General features: G+C 58.3%; 1 protein-coding gene across 2 annotated transcripts in view; it reads right to left on the bottom strand.

The window, feature by feature from the left end:
- Nucleotides 1–18,838, bottom strand: part of LOC140491339 (NADPH--cytochrome P450 reductase-like) — a 143,171-nt gene that overhangs the window by 82,877 nt on the left and 41,456 nt on the right. The window contains exon 1 of one of the 2 annotated variants that reach the window (XM_072589376.1): nt 8,421–8,477. The exons of the other annotated variant lie outside the window; for it this stretch is intronic. The gene's annotated coding sequence lies outside the window, so the exon portion shown is untranslated. Of the gene's footprint in view, nt 1–8,420; nt 8,478–18,838 lie in introns of those variants that run through there. 2 annotated transcript variants of the gene reach the window in all.

Raw genomic sequence — 18,838 nt, 5'->3', positions numbered from 1 at the left:
TAACACGCCCCGTCCGCACCCCCCATCCCCTAACACGCCCCGTCCGCACCCCCCATCCCCTAACCCCCCCCCGTCCCCTAACCCCCATCCCCTAACACCCCCGTCCTCACCCACACCGTCCGCAACCCCCCATCCCCTAACCCCCCCGTCCCCTAACCCCCATCCCCTAACACCCCCGTCCTCACCCACCCGTCTGTACCCCCCATCCCCTAACCCCCCCCCGTCCTCACCCACCCGTCCGCACCCCCCATCCCCTAACCCCCCCCGTCCGCACCCACCCACCCCCCTAACCCCCCCCCGTCCGCACCACCCACCCCCTAACCCCCCCGTCCGCACCCCCCATCCCCTAATCCCCCCCCATCCGCACCCCCCATCCCCTAACCCCCCCCGTCCGCACCCCCCACCCCCTAACCCCCCCCGTCCGCACCCCCCATCCCCTAACCCCCCCCGTCCGCACCCCCCATCCCCTAACCCCCCCCGTCCGCTCCCCCCATCCCCTAACCCCCCCGTCCGCACCCCCATCCCCTAACCCCCCCGTCCGCACCCCCCTATCCCCTAACCCCCCCGTCCGCACCCCCCATCCCCTAACACGCCCCGTCCGCACCCCCATCCCCCTAACCCCCCCCCGTCCCCTAACCCCCATCCCCTAACACCCCCGTCCTCACCCACCCGTCCGCAACCCCCATCCCCTAACCCCCCCGTCCCCTAACCCCCATCCCCTAACACCCCCGTCCTCACCCACCCGTCTGTACCCCCCATCCCCTAACCCCCCCCCGTCCTCACCCACCCGTCCGCACCCCCATCCCTAAACCCCCCGTCCGCACCCCCCATCCCCTAACCCCCCCCGTCCGCACCCCCCATCCCCTAACCGCCCCCGTCCCTAACCCCCATCCCCTAACACCCCCGTCCTCACCCACCCCGTCCGCACCCCCCATCCTCTAACCCCCCCGTCCGCACCCCCCATCCCCTAACCCCCCCGTCCCCTAACCCCCATCCCCTAACACCCCGTCCTCACCCCACCGTCCGCAACCCCCATCCCCTAACCCCCCCCCGTCCCCTAACCCCCCGTCCTCACCCCACCCGTCTGCACCCCCCAGTCCCCTAACCCCCCCCGTCCTCACCCACCCGTCCGCACCCCCCCGTCCCCTAACCCCCCGCCGTCCGCACCCCCCGTCCCCTAACCCCCCCCGTCCGCACCCCCCGTCCCCTAACCCCCCCCGTCCGCACCCCCCCGTCCCCTAACCCCCCCCCGTCCGCACCCCCCGTCCCCTAACCCCCCCCCCCGTCCGCACCCCCCGTCCCCTAACCCCCCCCCCGTCCGCACCCCCCGTCCCCTAACCCCCCCCCCGTCCCGCACCCCCCCGTCCCCTAACCCCCCCCGTCCGCACCCCCCCGTCCCCTAACCCCCCCCCGTCCGCACCCCCCGTCCCCTAACCCCCCCCGTCCGCACCCCCCGTCCCCTAACCCCCCCCCGTCCGCACCCCCCGTCCCCTAACCCCCCCCCCCCGTCCCCTACCCCCCCCGTCCGCACCCCCCGTCCCCTAAACCCCCCCCCGTCCCCTAACCCCCCCCGTCCGCACCCCCCGTCCCCTAACCCCCCCCCCCGTCCGCACCCCCGTCCCCTAACCCCCCCCCGTCCGCACCCCCCGTCCCCTAACCCCCCCCCGTCCGCACCCCCCGTCCCCTAACCCCCCCCCGTCCCCTAACCCCCCCCCGTCCGCACCCCCCGTCCCCTAACCCCCCCCCGTCCGCACCCCCCGTCCCCTAACCCCCCCCCCCCTGCACCCCCCGTCCCCTAACCCCCCCCCGTCCGCACCCCCCCGTCCCCTAACCCCCCCCGTCCGCACCCCCCGTCCCCTAACCCCCCCCCCATCCGCACCCCCCATCCCCTAACCCCCCCCCCCATCCGCACCCCCCATCCCCTAACCCCCCCCCATCCCCTAACCCCCCCCCCGTCCGCACCCCCCATCCCCTAACCCCCCCCCCTCCGCACCCCCCATCCCCTAACCACCCCCCCCCGTCCGCACCCCCCATCCCCTAACCCCCCCCGTCCGCACCCCCCATCCCCTAACCCCCCCCCCGTCCGCACCCCCCATCCCGTAACCCCCCCCGTCCGCACCGCCCATCCCCTAACCGCCCCCGTCCCCTAACCCCCCATCCCCTAACACCCCCGTCCTCACCCACCCGTCCGCACCCCCCATCCTCTAACCCCCCCCGTCCCCTAACCCCCCGTCCCCTAACCCCCCCGTCCCCTAACCCCCATCCCCTAACCCACCCGTCCGCACCCCCCATCCCCTAACCCCCCCCATCCCCTAACACCCCCGTCCTCACCCACCCGTCCGCACCCCCCATCCTCTAACCCCCATCCCCTAACCCCCCCGTCCGCACCCCCCATCCCCTAACCCCCCCCGTCCCCTAACCCCCATCCCCTAACCCACCCGTCCGCACCCCCCATCCCCTAACCCCCCCGTCGGCAACGCCCATGCCCTAACCCCCGCGTCCGCAACAACGGTCCCCCCTAACCCCCCCCGTCCGCACCACCCGTCCCCTAACCCCCCCCGTCCGCACCACCCGTCCCCTAACCCCCCCCCGTCCGCACCCCCCCGTCCCCTAACCGCCCCCGTCCGCACCCCCCGTCCCCTAACCCGCCCCGTCGCCTAACCCCACGCGTCCGCACCCCCCGTCCCCTAACCCCCCCCGTCCCCTAACCCCCCCGTCAGCACCCCCCGTCCCCTAACCCCCCCCCGTCCGCACCCCCCCCCGGCGTCCGCACCCCCCGTACCCTAACCCCCCCCCGTCCGCACCCCCCATCCCCTAACCCCTCCCGTCCCCTAACCCCCCGTCCTCACCCACCCGTCTGCACCCCCCATCCCCTAACCCCCCCCGTCCTCACCCACCCGTCCGCACCCCCCGTCCCCTAACCCCCCGCCGTCCGCACCCCCCGTCCCCTAACCCCCCCCGTCCGCACCCCCCGTCCCCTAACCCCCCCCCGTCCGCACCCCCCGTCCCCTAACCCCCCCCCGTCCGCACCCCCCGTCCCCTAACTCCCCCCCGTCCGCACCCCCCCGTCCCCTAACCCCCCCCCCGTCCGCACCCCCCCGTCCCCTAACCCCCCCCCCGTCCGCACCCCCCGTCCCCTAACCCCCCCCCGTCCGCACCCCCCGTCCCCTAACCCCCCCCCGTCCGCACCCCCCGTCCCCTAACCCCCCCCCGTCCGCACCCCCCGTCCCCTAACCCCCCCCGTCCGCACCCCCCGTCCCCTAAACCCCCCGTCCCCTAACCCCCCCCCGTCCCCTAACCCCCCCCGTCCGCACCCCCCGTCCCCTAAACCCCCCCGTCCCCTAACCCCCCCCCGTCCGCACCCCCCGTCCCCTAACCCCCCCCCGTCCGCACCCCCCGTCCCCTAACCCCCCCCCGTCCCCTAACCCCCCCCCCGTCCGCACCCCCCGTCCCCCTAACCCCCCCCCGTCCGCACCCCCCGTCCCCTAACCCCCCCCCGTCCGCACCCCCCGTCCCCTAACCCCCCCCCGTCCCCCCTACCCACCCCCCCGTCCGCACCCCCGTCCCCTAAACCCCCCGTCCCCTAACCCCCCCCCGTCCGCACCCCCCGTCCCCTAAACCCCCCCCGTCCCCTAACCCCCCCCCGTCCGCACCCCCCGTCCCCTAACCCCCCCCGTCCGCACCCCCCGTCCCCTAACCCCCCGCCGTCCGCACCCCCCGTCCCCTAACCCCCCCCCGTCCGCACCCCCCGTCCCCTAACCCCCCCCGTCCGCACCCCCCGTCCCCTAACCCCCCCCCCGTCCGCACCCCCCGTCCCCTAACCCCCCCCCGTCCGCACCCCCCGTCCCCTAACCCCCCCCCCGTCCGCACCCCCGTCCCCTAACCCCCCCCGTCCGCACCCCCGTCCCCTAACCCCCCCCCGTCCGCACCCCCCGTCCCCTAACCCCCACCCCCGTCCGCACCCCCCGTCCCCTAACCCCCCCCCGTCCGCACCCCCCGTCCCCTAACCCCCCCCCGTCCGCACCCCCCGTCCCCTAACCCCCCCCCCGTCCGCACCCCCCGTCCCCTAACCCCCCCCCCCGTCCGCACCCCCGTCCCTAACCCCCCCCCGTCCGCACCCCCCGTCCCCTAACCCCCCCCCCGTCCGCAACCCCCCGTCCCCTAACCCCCCCCCCGTCCGCACCCCCCCGTCCCCTAACCCCCCCCCGTCCGCACCCCCCGTCCCCTAACCCCCCCCCGTCCCCTAACCCCCCCCGTCCCCTAAACCCCCCCCGTCCCCTAAACCCCCCCCGTCCCCTAACCCCCCCCCGTCCCCTAACCCCCCCCCGTCCGCCACCCCCGTCCCCTAACCCCCCCCCGTCCCCCTAACCCCCCCCCGTCCGCACCCCCCGTCCCCTAACCCCCCCCGTCCGCACCCCCCGTCCCCTAACCCCCCCCGTCCGCACCCCCCGTCCCCTAACCCCCCCCCGTCCCCTAACCCCCCCCGTCCCCTAAACCCCCCCCGTCCCCTAAACCCCCCCCCGTCCCCTAACCCCCCCCCCGTCCCCTAACCCCCCCCCGTCCGCACCCCCCGTCCCCTAACCCCCCCCCCGTCCCCTAACCCCCCCCGTCCGCACCCCCCGTCCCCTAACCCCCCCCCGTCCGCACCCCCCGTCCCCTAACCCCCCCCCGTCCGCACCCCCCGTCCCCTAACCCCCCCCCCGTCCGCACCCCCCGTCCCCTAACCCCCCCCCCCCCTGCACCCCCCGTCCCCTAACCCCCCCCGTCCGCACCCCCCGTCCCCTAACCCCCCCCCCCCCCTGCACCCCCCGTCCCCTAACCCCCCCCGTCCGCACCCCCCGTCCCCTAACCCCCCCCCCATCCGCACCCCCCATCCCCTAACCCCCCCCCCCATCCGCACCCCCCATCCCCTAACCCCCCCCCCCCATCCGCACCCCCCATCCCCTAACCCCCCCCCCGTCCGCACCCCCCGTCCCCTAACCCCCCCCCGTCCGCACCCCCCGTCCCCTAACCCCCCCCCCGTCCGCACCCCCCGTCCCCTAACCCCCCCCCCGTCCGCACCCCCCGTCCCCTAACCCCCCCCCGTCCGCACCCCCCGTCCCCTAACCCCCCCCCCGTCCGCACCCCCCGTCCCCTAACCCCCCCCCGTCCGCACCCCCCGTCCCCTAACCCCCCCCCGTCCGCACCCCCCGTCCCCTAACCCCCCCCCCGTCCGCACCCCCCGTCCCCTAACCCCTCCCCCCCCGTCCCGCACCCCCCGTCCCCTAACCCCCCCCCCGTCCGCACCCCCCGTCCCCTAACCCCCCCCCGTCCGCACCCCCCGTCCCCCTAACCCCCCCCCGTCCGCACCCCCCGTCCCCTAACCCCCCCCGTCCGCACCCCCCCGTCCCCTAACCCCCCCCCGTCCCCTAACCCCCCCCGTCCCCTAAACCCCCCCCGTCCCCTAAACCCCCCCCGTCCCCTAACCCCCCCCCGTCCCCTAAACCCCCCCCCGTCCGCACCCCCCGTCCCCTAACCCCCCCCCGTCCCTAACCCCCCCCCGTCCGCACCCCCCGTCCCCTAACCCCCCCCCGTCCGCACCCCCCGTCCCCTAACCCCCCCCCGTCCGCACCCCCCGTCCCTAACCCCCCCCCGTCCGCACCCCCCGTCCCCTAACCCCCCCCCCCCCCCTGCACCCCCCGTCCCCTAACCCCCCCCGTCCGCACCCCCCGTCCCCTAACCCCCCCCCCATCCGCACCCCCCATCCCTAACCCCCCCCCCCATCCGCACCCCCCCATCCCCTAACCCCCCCCCCCATCCGCACCCCCCATCCCCTAACCCCCCCCCCGTCCGCACCCCCCCATCCCCTAACCCCCCCCCCTCCGCACCCCCCATCCCCTAACCACCCCCCCCGTCCGCACCCCCCATCCCCTAACCCCCCCCCGTCCGCACCCCCCATCCCCTAACCCCCCCCCCCGTCCGCACCCCCCATCCTCTAACCCCCCCGTCCGCACCCCCCCATCCCGTAACCCCCCCCGTCCGCACCGCCCATCCCCTAACCGCCCCCGTCCCCTAACCCCCATCCCCTAACACCCCCGTCCTCACCCACCCGTCCGCACCCCCCATCCTCTAACCCCCCCCGTCCCCTAACCCCCCCGTCCCCTAACCCCCCCCGTCCCCTAACCCCCCATCCCCTAACCCACCCGTCCGCACCCCCCATCCCCTAACCCCCCCCGTCCCCTAACCCCCCCGTCCGCACCCCCCATCCCCCTAACCCCCCCCGTCCCCTAACCCCCATCCCCTAACCCACCCGTCCGCACCCCCCATCCCCTAACCCCCCCGTCGGCAACGCCCATGCCCTAACCCCCGCGTCCGCAACAACGGTCCCCTAACCCCCCCCGTCCGCACCCCCCATCCCCTAACCCCCCCCGTCCGCACCCCCCATCCCGTAACCCCCCCCCGTCTGCACCCCCCATCCCCTAACCGCCCCCGTCCCCTAACCCCCATCCCCTAACACCCCCGTCCTCACCCACCCGTCCGCACCCCCCATCCTCTAACCCCCATCCCCTAACCCCCCCGTCCGCACCCCCCATCCCCTAACCCCCCCCGTCCCCTAACCCCCATCCCCTAACCCACCCGTCCGCACCCCCCATCCCCTAACCCCCCCGTCGGCAACGCCCATGCCCTAACCCCCGCGTCCGCAACAACGGTCCCCTAACCCCCCCCGTCCGCACCACCCGTCCCCTAACCCCCCCCGTCCGCACCACCCGTCCCCTAACCCCCCCCCGTCCGCACCCCCCGTCCCCTAACCGCCCCCGTCCGCACCCCCCGTCCCCTAACCCGCCCCGTCGCCTAACCCCACGCGTCCGCACCCCCCGTCCCCTAACCCCCCCCGTCCCCTAACCCCCCCCGTCAGCACCCCCCATCCCCTAACCCCCCCCCGTCCGCACCCCCCCCGGCGTCCGCACCCCCCGTACCCTAACCCCCCCCCGTCCGCACCCCCCATCCCCTAACCCCCCCCATCCCCTAACCCCCCCCCGTCCGCACCCCCCATCCCCTAACCCCCCCGTCCGCACCCCCCATCCCCTAACCCCCCCGTCCGCACCCCCCGTCCCCTAACCCCCCCCGTCCGCACCACCCGTCCCCTAACTCCGCACCACCCGTCCCCTAACCCCCCCCGTCCGCACCCCCCCGTCCCCTAACCCCCCCCGTCCCCTAACCCCCCCCGTCCCCTAACCCCTCCCGTCCCCTAACCCCCCCCCGTCCCCTAACCCCCCCCGTCCGCACCCCCCGTCCCCTAACCCCCCCCGTCCGCACCCCCCCGTCCCCTAACCCCCCCCGTCCCCTAACCCCCCCCGTCCCCTAACCCCTCCCGTCCCCTAACCCCCCCCGTCCCCTAACCCCCCCCGTCCGCACCCCCCGTCCCCTAACCCCCCCCGTCCGCACCCCCCGTCCCCTAACCCCCCCGTCCCCTAACCCCCCCCCCGTCCGCACCCCCCGTCCCCTAACCCCCCCCGTCCCCTAACCCCCCCCCGTCCGCACCCCCCGTCCCCTAACCCCCCCCGTCCGCACCCCCCGTCCCCTAACCCCCCCGTCCCCTAACCCCCCCCGTCCCCTAACCCCCCCCGTCCCCTAACCCCCCCGTCCCCTAACCCCCCCCGTCCGCACCCCCCGTCCCCTAACCCCCCCCCGTCCGCACCCCCCATCCCCTAACCCCCCCCGTCCGCACCCCCCATCCCCTAACCCCCATCCCCTAACCCCCCCCCCGTCCGCACCCCCCATCCCCTAACCCCCCCCCCCGTCCGCACCCCCCATCCCCTAACCCCCCCCCCGTCCGCACCCCCCATCCCCTAACCCCCCCCCCCGTCCGCACCCCCCATCCCCTAACCCCCCCCCCCCGTCCGCACCCCACATCCCCTAACCCCCCCCCCCGTCCGCACCCCACATCCCCTAACCCCCCCCGTCCTCACCCACCCACCCATACCCCCATCCCCTAACCCCCCCCCAACCTCACCCCTCTGTCCCCACCCAGCCCCCCATCCCCTTACCCTCCGCCTCCTTCCCTCACTCGCCTCCATCCACTACTCTCCCCCCCCCTCCTCCCCCCCTTCCCCCCCCCTCCTCCTCCCCCCCTTCCCCCCCCCTCCTCCTCCCCTCCTCCCCCCCTTCCCCCCCCTCCTCCCCCCCTTCCCCCCCCCTCCTCCTCCCCTCCTCCCCCCCTCCTCCTCCCCTCCTCCTCCTCCTCCTTCCCTCTCCTGAGCCTGAGGCCAAGAATAATTGCTGTTCCAGGCGCTAGGACCCTGCGGTCATCCAACGGCCCAGGCCACATGACCCCGGGACCAAGCCGGTGGTGACATTAATGTCGTCCCCTCTCTCCCCGGAGGGAGCCGCGGGAACTCCATGAACCAGGGAACGATAAGCCGAGCACTTATGGTACTTACAGAGAGAGGAAGAAGCGACTCAATGGCAGCAGGGGCGGCTTCAGAGTGACCGCCCCCCCTCCACTGCACCTCCACCATCGCGGGAACGGAGGGGGGATACCGGCCGGACACGCACACTGGCACATCTAATAAAACAGGCTTTCACTCATCAACCTAACAGTAATAACATTATTTTACATTCTAATAGTTAAACCATGGTCATCCGATTAAAATGATACGCGCTTTTTTCAATAAACTTGGAGCATTCTAACTTTCTCCCCTATAAAATAATGGGAGAATCCAAACCGCTTTGCTCCGCCCCAACTTGCGGACTCAGCCACTGTGAGAAGGAGGGGACGCACATATTTATAAAAGTGACATTGGCAAGTTAAAGCGCAGGCAGGTGTACTTTAGCAGTGAGGTTTACAATTTCAAACATAAATCTAATCTCTGAAGTGGAGGAAAGTTGTTTGAAAATGGTTGTAGTGCCCTATTTGAATAGAGGAGTTGAAGTGTTCTCCCTCCCCCTCCGTGTGGAGTGGGACGGTCGACAAGGTGATGACGTTGGGTGGCAGGTTGACCAAGTGGGACCAAGGTGAAGGTGATGTTGGTTAATGCTGAGTGTGGGAATGTGCCTGAGAGCAGGACCAGAGCTTGGAAAAGCATGTATTTGCTATTCACATACCGATGGAAGTTGCATTCTCAAATACTTACTGTATAAGTTGGCCACTCTGGATATTGATATCCACAGGAACCCAGTTGGGACACTTGCTTTTTCACTGCCACTTTTGTACAGCACTGGGGGAGTGCTGCAATGTCAGGGGCACTCTCTTTCACATAAGACTCACCAGCTGCCATCCTGAGGGCTGGATATAAAAGATATGCTATTTCCAAGAAAGTTTCTTATTCTGGTCAGTGTAGGAACAAATTCCTGCAGCTGCTGGAATCTGTACTGAAAACAACAAGTAGGCAGAAGTGAGTACTGTAGATGCTGGAGATTAGAGTCAAGAGTGTGGGGCTGGAAAGACACAGCAGGTTGGGCAGCATCCGAGGAGTAGGAAAATCGACGTTTTGGGCAAAAGCTCTTATCAGGAATGAGGCTGGGAGCTTCGAGGGTGGAGAGATAAATGGGAGGGAGGTGGGGCTGGGGAGAAGGTAGATGAGAGTGCAATAGGTGGATGGAGGTGGATGAAAGCAACAAATGAGGAGTCATTTAGACTCAAAACATAACCGTGTTGTCTCTCCATGGATGCTCCCTGACCCACTGTGATCTCCAGCATTTGTTATATTCTGGTCAATGTTCACCCAGTACAGTTGTAATTTCTTGTGACAGCTGGGTGTGTGTGGAATTTGCCCACATTCACATGATTGACTGCACCACACTACAATAGTAAAGTGCTTTGTGACCAACTGAGGCTGTGGAATGTGCAAAAGAAACACAAATCCTTACTGCATTTTATTTCAAAAATATACTTTATTCATAAAAAATTATCTTTATGTACAGGTAGGTGCTAAAGCAGTTCTGTATAGTCTTTGAATATAAAGAACACGAACATTGTAATTTGATATTCCCTGCAGTTGCAAAAAATACCAAAGACATTCTCTATTCATGCGCAACACTATTTACATACATTGAGACAAAGACAATGGATGGACTTTTCTTATACAGGTATTTGACAAAAAGACCTTAGGTGGTCATCTTTCCCAATTACATCTTGGTGGCAGCTGCCCGAGTGTTAATGCATCCCTCAGAACGTAGTCTCGAACCTTGGAATGTGCCTGTCTGCCACACTCCATCAAAGCCAACTCTTCACACTAGAAGACCACTAGGTTCTGAGCAGATCAAAGAGTGTGTTTCACCAAGTTGATGTTCTTCCAGGTGCAGTTGATGTTTGTCTCAGTGTGTGTCCCAGGGAACAGACCATAGAACACAGAGACCTGTATCATAGAGCTGCTCTGAACGGACCTCGACAAAAACCACTGCATCTCTCTCCAGACTTTCTTTGCAAAGGCATATTCTAGCAGCAGATGTATGACAGCCTCTTACCCCTTCAGCTGCTTCAAGGAGGAGTTGAAGGGCAGTGCCTTATCACCACCAGCCAAGCTACGTCTTGGTGCTTGTCAGAAAGTTCTGGTGATGAGGCATTCTGCCAAATGACCTTGATGGTCTGCTCCTTTTTCCACAGGGTCTCAGGGATGCTCTGCGTTGACCAGTGCCTGATGAGTTTCTGGTGAAAGGTGTTTTTGGTTACAAATTTTTCCACGAAGATCAAATGACACAGAACGGTCTAACTACTTGGAGCCTTCCACAGCAATGAGGCCAGGTCCATCCTTCTTAACACCGGGGACAGGTAGAGCCTCAGTACATGGTCATATTTGAAGTGTACGTACTGAATGTCTTTGCATAGCTTGATGCAGCTGCACACAAAGATGGCCATCAGGATGAGGATGATGTTGGGTATGTTCTTCCCCTCCTTATCCAGAGTTTTGTACACAATGTCCCCATGGATATAGACCATCTTAAACATCCAGCCGAAGTGGAAGATGGCTTGGATGACTGCAGTGGCCTAGGCTCGGGAACAGGCCAGAGCTACACCACATACAATAATACCGGGAGTGCCTCACACGTGATGCTGAGGTTTTTACCCACAGTGGAGAGGGAGCAGTTCTCCCATCTGCCCAGTTTCTGTCTCACTTTGGTGATATGTGCTTCCCACATTTTGGCACATCCCAGCACCTTCAAGTAATCTGTCCTGATGGTGAAGACGATAAAGGATCAATTGGCTCAGTTTCCAAAGAACATTGCCTCGCTTTTGCCATAATTTACCTTCAATTCCGAGGCCAGTTTGACCAAGTTGCAGATGCTCATAAGCTTATACACAGATGGTGGATCCAAGCAGAAAATAACGATGTCATCCATGCACTAGGAGACCTGCAGGCCTCCGCTGCCTGGAATAGACACCCCCTGTCAGGCTCACATCCTTCCTGATAGACTCAGCAAAAAGCTCTAAACAACACACCATCAAGGCAGCAGAGAGCGTCCGCTGTGCCTGTCTTAAGATCTGGTCGGGAAGCTTTCTGATTCCCATTCACTGATTGAGACTGTACCAACGCTGTTGGTGTAGAGCAGTTGAATCAAATTGCGGATTCCCTCCTTGAAGCCAATTTTGGAGAGCACTTCCTTCATGTTCGTGTGCAATATCCTGTCAGAGGCCTTCTCCTGGTCCAGGCTGATGAGACAGGCATCCACCCTGCTGTCCTGCATGAAGCTGGTCATGTCCCAGAAGAGCACGAGGCTCTCAGAGATCTTCCCAACCAGTACGGGCACAGGTTTGTTTGGATTAAATCACTGATCCCAGAGCTGACTCGATATGGTAGCTGATGACCTTACACAGGATTTTATAATCCACATTCAACACTGAAATTGAAATCCTTACTACATTTTTTATTTCAAAGATATACTTTATTCATAAAAACCTTTATATACATATTCTATACATACACATAGTCACTAAAGCAGTTTGGCTCTGTACAGTGTTAGTATATTGAGAACAAACAAACATTGGAGTTTGACTCTCCCGACAGTTCCAAATAGTCCAAGACATTTTTTAGATATGCAGGATAAATCTTTACTACATACCAATCTTTAGTATATTTTCTTTAATTTCAAAAATATCCTTTTTAATTAGATTCTCTACAGTATGGAAACAGGCCCTTTGGCCCAACAAACCCTCCGAAGAGTAACCCACCCAGACCCACTCCCCTATCCTATATTCACCCCTGACGAATGCACCTAACACTATGGGCAATTTAGCATGGCCAATTCACCTGGCCTGCACATCTTTGGATTGTGGGAGGAAACCAGAGCATCCGGAGGAAACCCACACAGACAGTTGCCCGAGGCTGGAATCGAACACAGATCCCTGGCACTGTGAGGCAACAGTGCTAACCACTGAGCCATCGTGCCACCCGGTTATTCATAAAAGAAAACACATACATAATCACTAAAGCAATTCAGTTCTGTATAATAGCACATGAAGAAAACAAACATTGGAGTTGACTCTATCCAGCAAGCAAACCCAAGGCATTTCTTACTTGTGCAAGATTATATTTACATATATTTGAGGCACCAGGAGGGTCCAATAACTGAATGGATCCCCATTTAACTTCAGAAGGTGGAGAAGGCAACGTTTTGGGGGTAACCCTTCTACAACCGAAAAGTTAACTTCTCCACTTCCTGATGCTGCTTGGCTTATTGTGTTCTTGCAGCCTCCTGCTTGTCTACCTTGGATTCCAGCATCTGCAGTTTTTTTGTCTCTAACCCCATTTACCTTCAGCAGATATACTTTTTTTTTAATTTCAAAAATATTTTATTCATAAAAAATATCTTTCTGTATAGAGTACATAGTCACTCAAGCAGTTCAGTTCTGCACAGTAAAGTATCAAGGAAACAAACACTGGAGTTTGACTTTATTCAATGAACATGTCTTACTTGTACAAGACTATATTTACATGCATTTGAGGCATTTGTGAGTGTCTGAAAACTGAACAGACTCCCATTTAACTTCAGCGGAAAACCTCAGGCCTTTATAGTCACACCTGGTATTAACACCTACAGAGGTTACCACGATAGTCCCACTTTCACGGCCTTGCCCCTTATCTGAGTTGGTTAACCCAGCGGGTTAAACGCACCAACAGTCATCTCTCTGTAATGAGATGGGGTCCTCTGGAGCTATAGTGACTTTACCTTCATGGTCACACCTGGCATACAGTGTTTCATTATAAGTTTGCCCATTCCACATTTACATGTTGCTTCACCTCACATCAATTAAATGAGTCAAAGCTTCCAGATAAATGCTGAGAACCCCTTGCCAGATTTCACGTGTCAAAAAACATCACTTTGACCGTACCTTTTGTAATCGTCACAAGTAACTTAGTTGGTCTTTGCTACATTTTAAAAAGCTACGCACATTATTTGCATACCAATTAGTTGATTGTTCTTACTGTTGCTGGTTATGGATGTGAGCTCTGTAATAGTGTCTGTATTAGACTCCCTGTCCCTCACTTTCTGTTTCATGTTCTTTGTTTACCTATTCTTCCTCTGTTTTCTTCTCATGTTTGTTTTCAAGATGGTGGTTCAGTGGTTAGTGCTGCTGCCTCACGGCACCAGGGACCCGGGTTTGATTCCAGCTTCTGGCAACTATCTGTGTGGAGTTTGCACATTCTCCCTGTATCTGCGTGGGTTTCCTCTGAGTGCTCTCCTCCCAAAGTACAAAGATCTGCAGGTTAGGTGGATTACCCAAGCTAAATTGTCCCATAGTGTCCAGGGATATGCAGGATAGGTGGATTAGCCGTGGGAAATGCAGGGTTATCTGGTAGAGGGGATGGGTCTGAGTAGGATGCTCTTTGGGGGAGTTAGTGTGGATTCGATGGGCCAAATGACCTGCTTCCACACTGTAGGGATTTATGAGATACAAGCCCAAGTTTCTGTGGCAAAATGTTTTAGGATTCTAGTTGGAGGACAGGAAAAATTTCTGGCTGTAACAGCTGCTCCTTTGTTGAGGTATTTTAGGTGTTGGAGATGATTTCCTTGAATCCCAGGAGCAGCAATTACTGTTTTATATGCTGTTGCATTGTTTTGGAACTTTGGAGAAAATAAAGTCAAAACAACAGCACTTTTAAAAGGGAAAGGAACAGATAAAGGAAGCACATGGTTAGGTCAGTGCAGGAGAGAGAGAGAGAGAAAGAAACTGACACAGCAGTGAACCTGCATAGTTACTGCATTTGCTGTTTGAATTCATGTATCACTGGACATTGGAATGTATCTGGGAAATTTAACAAACAGTGGAATTCACAACTAATCTTGGAGGAACCTGTTTGGGAGAGGTCACAGCACAGAGACAGACAAGTGAATATTTTAAGCGTGGCCTTACAGTAAGTCTGCAGTAGTGAGCAGAGTGGGTTCTTTCTTGATTATGTCTTATTGAAGTATGTCTCTTGATTAAACTTAAAATACAAGCCATAAGTATTAATTTAACCTGCAGCAGTGTTTTGTAGAGACATAAGACAGTGCTATTTTCTTAGTGAGTTTTGAGAAGATTTGTAGCTCAGGTTGCGGTTCTGGATGTAGGTTTGCTTGCTGAGCTGGAAAGTTCATTTCCAGACGTTTCATCACCCTTCTAGGTAACATCTTCAGTGGGCCTCCAGGCGAAGCACTGCTGATAATTCCTGCTTCTATTTATATGTTTGGGTTTCTTTGGGTTGGTGATGTCATTTCCTGTGGTGGAGTCATTTCCTGTTCTTTCTCAGGGGGTGGAAGATGGGATCTAACTCGATGTGTTTGTTGGTAGAGTTCTGGTTGGAATGCCAATGTTCTAGGAATTCTCATGCGTGTCTCTGTTTGGCCTGTCCTAGGTTGGATGTGTTGTCCCAGTTGAAGTGGTGTCTTTCCTCATCTGTATGTAAGGATACTAGTGAGAGAGGGTCATGTCTTTTTGTGGCTAGTTGGTGTTCATGTATCCTGGTGGCTAGTTTTCTTCCTGTTTATCCAATGTAGTGTTTGTTACAGTCCTTGCATGGTATTTTGTAAATGACATTAGTTTTGCTTGTTGTCTGTATAGGGTCTTTTAAGTTCATTAGCTGCTGTTTTAGTGTGTTGGTGGTTTGTGGGCCATGATGCCAAGACCATGATGCCAAGACCATGATGCCAAGGGGACTGAGTAGTCTGGCAGTCATTTCTGAGATGTCTTTGATGTAGGTGAGACTGGCTAGGTTTCTGGACGTGTTTTGTCTGCTTGTTTGGGTTTGTTGCTGAGAAATCGGCGAACTGTGTTCATTGGGTATTGGTTCTTTTTGAATACACGGTATAGGTGATTTTCCTCTGCTCTGCGTAATTCCTCTGTGCTGCAGTGTGTGTTGGCTCATTGAAATAATGTTCTGATGCAGCTTCATTTTGTGGATGTTGGGATGATTGCTTCTGTAGTTCAATATTTGGTCTGTATGTGTTGTTTATTCTGTAGACGCTGATTTGAAACTCCCCAGTGCTATTTTCTGGGTCTGTAGATTGAAAGAAGCAAAAATGGCCCTTAGTAGAGTGATATGCTCTTCTTGTCAGATGTGGAAATGTAGGGAGCGTTACTGAAGATTATATCCGCAATAAATGCCATCGGTTGCGAATCCTATCAGATCAAATGGATCACTTGGAGAGGCTGTTAGAGGCAATGAGGAACTTACGAGAGCAAGGGGATGTGATGGATGGCAGTCATAGGAAGGGGGAAAAGTTGCAGATACAGTCACATAGATGGGTTAATTCCAGGAAAGGTAAGAGAGGTAGGCAGTTAGTGGCTATCCACATTTCTAACAAGTATGCTGTTTTGGAAAATATAGGGGGTGATGCATTCTCAGGAGAATGTAGCACGAACAGCCAAGTTTCTGGTATTGAGACTGGCTCTAATGCAATGACGGGGACGTTGGGTGCCAAGAGATCGATTGTGTCAGGGGACTCTCTAGTCCAAGGTACAGACAAACATTTCTGTGGCCAGCAGCGAAAAAGTAGAATGGTGTGTTGCTTCTCTGGTGCAAGGATCAAGGCTGTCTCAGAGAAGTTGCAGAATTTTCTCAAGGGGGAGAGGGGTCAGTAAGAGGTCATTGTACACATTAGAACCAATGACATAGGATGGGAAAAGATTGAGATTCTGAAGGGAGATTACAGAGAGTTAGGCAGGAACTTAAAAAGGAGGTCCTCGAGAGTAGTAATATCTGGATTACTTCTGGTGCTACGAACTAGTGAGGGCAGGAATAGGAGGATAGAGCAGATGAATGCATGGCTGAGGAGCTGGTGTATGGGAGAAGGATTCACGTTTTTGGATCATTGCAAGTTCTTTTGGGGTAGAAGTGACCTGTACAAGGAGGGCAGATTGCACCTAAATTGGAAGGGGACTAATATACTGGCAGGGAGATTTGCTAGAGCTGCTCAGGAGGATTTAAACTAATAAGCTGGTGGAATGTGACCCAGGGAGATAGTGAGGAAAGAGATCAATCTGAGACTGGTACAGTTGAGAACAAAGGAAAGTCAAATAGTCAGGGCAGGCAGGGACAAAGCAGAGAACAAGGTAGGACTGATAAATTCAACTGCATTTATTTCAATGCAAGGGGCCTAACAGGGAAGGCAGATGAACTCAGGGCATGGTTAGGAACATGGGACTGGGATATCATAGCAATTACAGAAACATGGCTCAGGGATGGGCAGGACTGGCAGCTTAATGTTGCAGGATACAAATGCTACGGGAAGGACAGAAAGGGAGGCAAGAGAGGAGGGGGAGTAGTGTTTTTGATAAGGGATAGCATTACAGTTGTGCTGAGGGAGGATATTCCTGGAAATATTTGGGTGGAACTAAGAAATAAAGGGATGGTCACCTTATTGGGATTGTATTATAGACCCCCCCAATAGTCAGAGGAAAATTGAGAACCAAACTTGTTAGGAGATCTCAGCTATCTGTAAGAATAATAGGGTAGTTATGGTGGGGGATTTTAACTTTCCAAACATCGACTGGGACTACCATAGTGTTAAGGGTTTAGATGGAGAGGAATTTGTTAAGTCTGTACAAGAAAATTTTCTGATTCAGTATATGGATGTACCTACTAGAGAAGGTGCAAAACTTGACCTACTCTTGGGAAATAAGGCAGGGCAGGTGACTGAGGTGTCAGTGGGGGAGCAATTTAGGGCCAGTGACCATAATTCTTTTAGTTTTAAAATAGTGATGGAAAAGGATAGACCAGATCTAAAAATTGAAGTACTAAATTGGAGAAAGGCCAATTTTGATGGTTTGAGGCAAGAACTTTCGAAAGCTGATTGAGGCAGATGTTCACAGGTAAAGCGATGGCTGGAAAATGGGAAGCCTTCAGAAATGAGATAATGAGAGTCCAGAGAAAGTATATTCTTGTCAGGGTGAAAGGAAAGGCTGGTAGGTATAGGGAATGCTGGATGACTAAAGAAATTGGTTAAGAAAACGAAGGAAGCATATTTCAGATATAGACAGGATAGATCAAGAAGAGTATAAAGGCAGTAGGAGTATACTTAAGAGGGAAATCAGGAGGGCAAAAAGGGGACATGAGATAGTTTTGGCAAATAGAATTAAGGAGAATCCAAAGGGTTTTTACAAATGCATTAAGGACAAAAGGGTAACTACGGAGAGAATAGGGCCGCTCAAAGATCAGCAAGGCAGCCTTTGTGTGGAGCTGCAGGAGATGGATGAGACACTAAACGAGTATTTTGCATTTACTGTGGAAAAGGACATGGAAGATATAGAATGTTGAGAAATAGATGGTGACATCTAGAAAAATGTCCATATTACAGAGGAGGAAGTGCTGGATGTCTTAAAACGCATAAATGTGGATAAATCCCCAGGATCTGATCAAGTGTACCCTAGAACTCTGTGGGAAGCTAGGGAAGTGATTGTTGGTCCTCTTACTGAGATATTTGTATCATTGATTGTCATAGGTGAGGTGTTGGAAGACTGGAGTTTGGCTAATGTGGTGGCACTGTTGAAGAAAGGTGGTAAGGACAAGCCAGGGAAGTATAGACTGGTGAGCCTGACGTCGGTGGTGGGCAAGTTGTTGGAGGGAATCCTGAGGGACAGGATATATACGTGTTTGGAAAGGCAAGGACTGATTAGGGATAGTCAACATGGCTTTGTGCGTGGGAAATCATGGCTCACAAACTTGATTGAGTTTTTTGAAGAAGTAACAAAGAGGATTGATGAGGGCAGAGCGGTAGATGTGATCTATATGGACTTCAGTAAGGCATTCGACAAGGTTCCCCATGGGAGACTAGTTTGCAAGGTTAGATCTCACGGAATACAGGGAGAACTAGCCATTTGGATACAGACCTGGCTCAAAGGTAGAAGACAGAAGGTGGTGTTGGAGGGTTTTTTTCAGACTGGAAGCCTGTGACCAGTGGAGTGCCACAAGGATCGGTGCTGGATGCACTACTTTTCATCATTTATATAAATGATTTGGGTGTGAGCATAAGATGTATAGTTAGTAAGTTCGCAGATGACACCAATATTGGAGTTGTAGTGGACAGTGAAGAAGGTTACCTCAGATTACAATGGGATCTTGATCAGATGGGCCAATGGGCTGAGAAGTGGCAGATGGAGTTTAATTTAGATAAATGTGAGGTGCTGCATTTTGGGAAAGCAAATCTTATCATGTCCTATACTTAATGGTAAGATCCTAGGGAGTGTTGCTGAAAAAAGAGACCTTGGAGTGCAGATTTACAGCTCCTTGAAAGTGGACTTGCAGGTAGGTAGGATAGTGAAGAAAGCATTTGGTAGGCTTTCCTTTATTGGTCCTTTAAGGCTGCATTTGACCGAGTGACCTCAAGGAGCCCTAGCAAAACTGGAATCAATAGGTATCAGGGGTAAACTCTCTGCTGGTTG

Source organism: Chiloscyllium punctatum, chromosome 19 (assembly GCF_047496795.1).
Source record: "Chiloscyllium punctatum isolate Juve2018m chromosome 19, sChiPun1.3, whole genome shotgun sequence".
In the NCBI taxonomy this organism is placed as follows: domain Eukaryota; kingdom Metazoa; phylum Chordata; class Chondrichthyes; order Orectolobiformes; family Hemiscylliidae; genus Chiloscyllium; species Chiloscyllium punctatum.
This window is presented reverse-complemented; position numbering and strand designations above follow the sequence as displayed.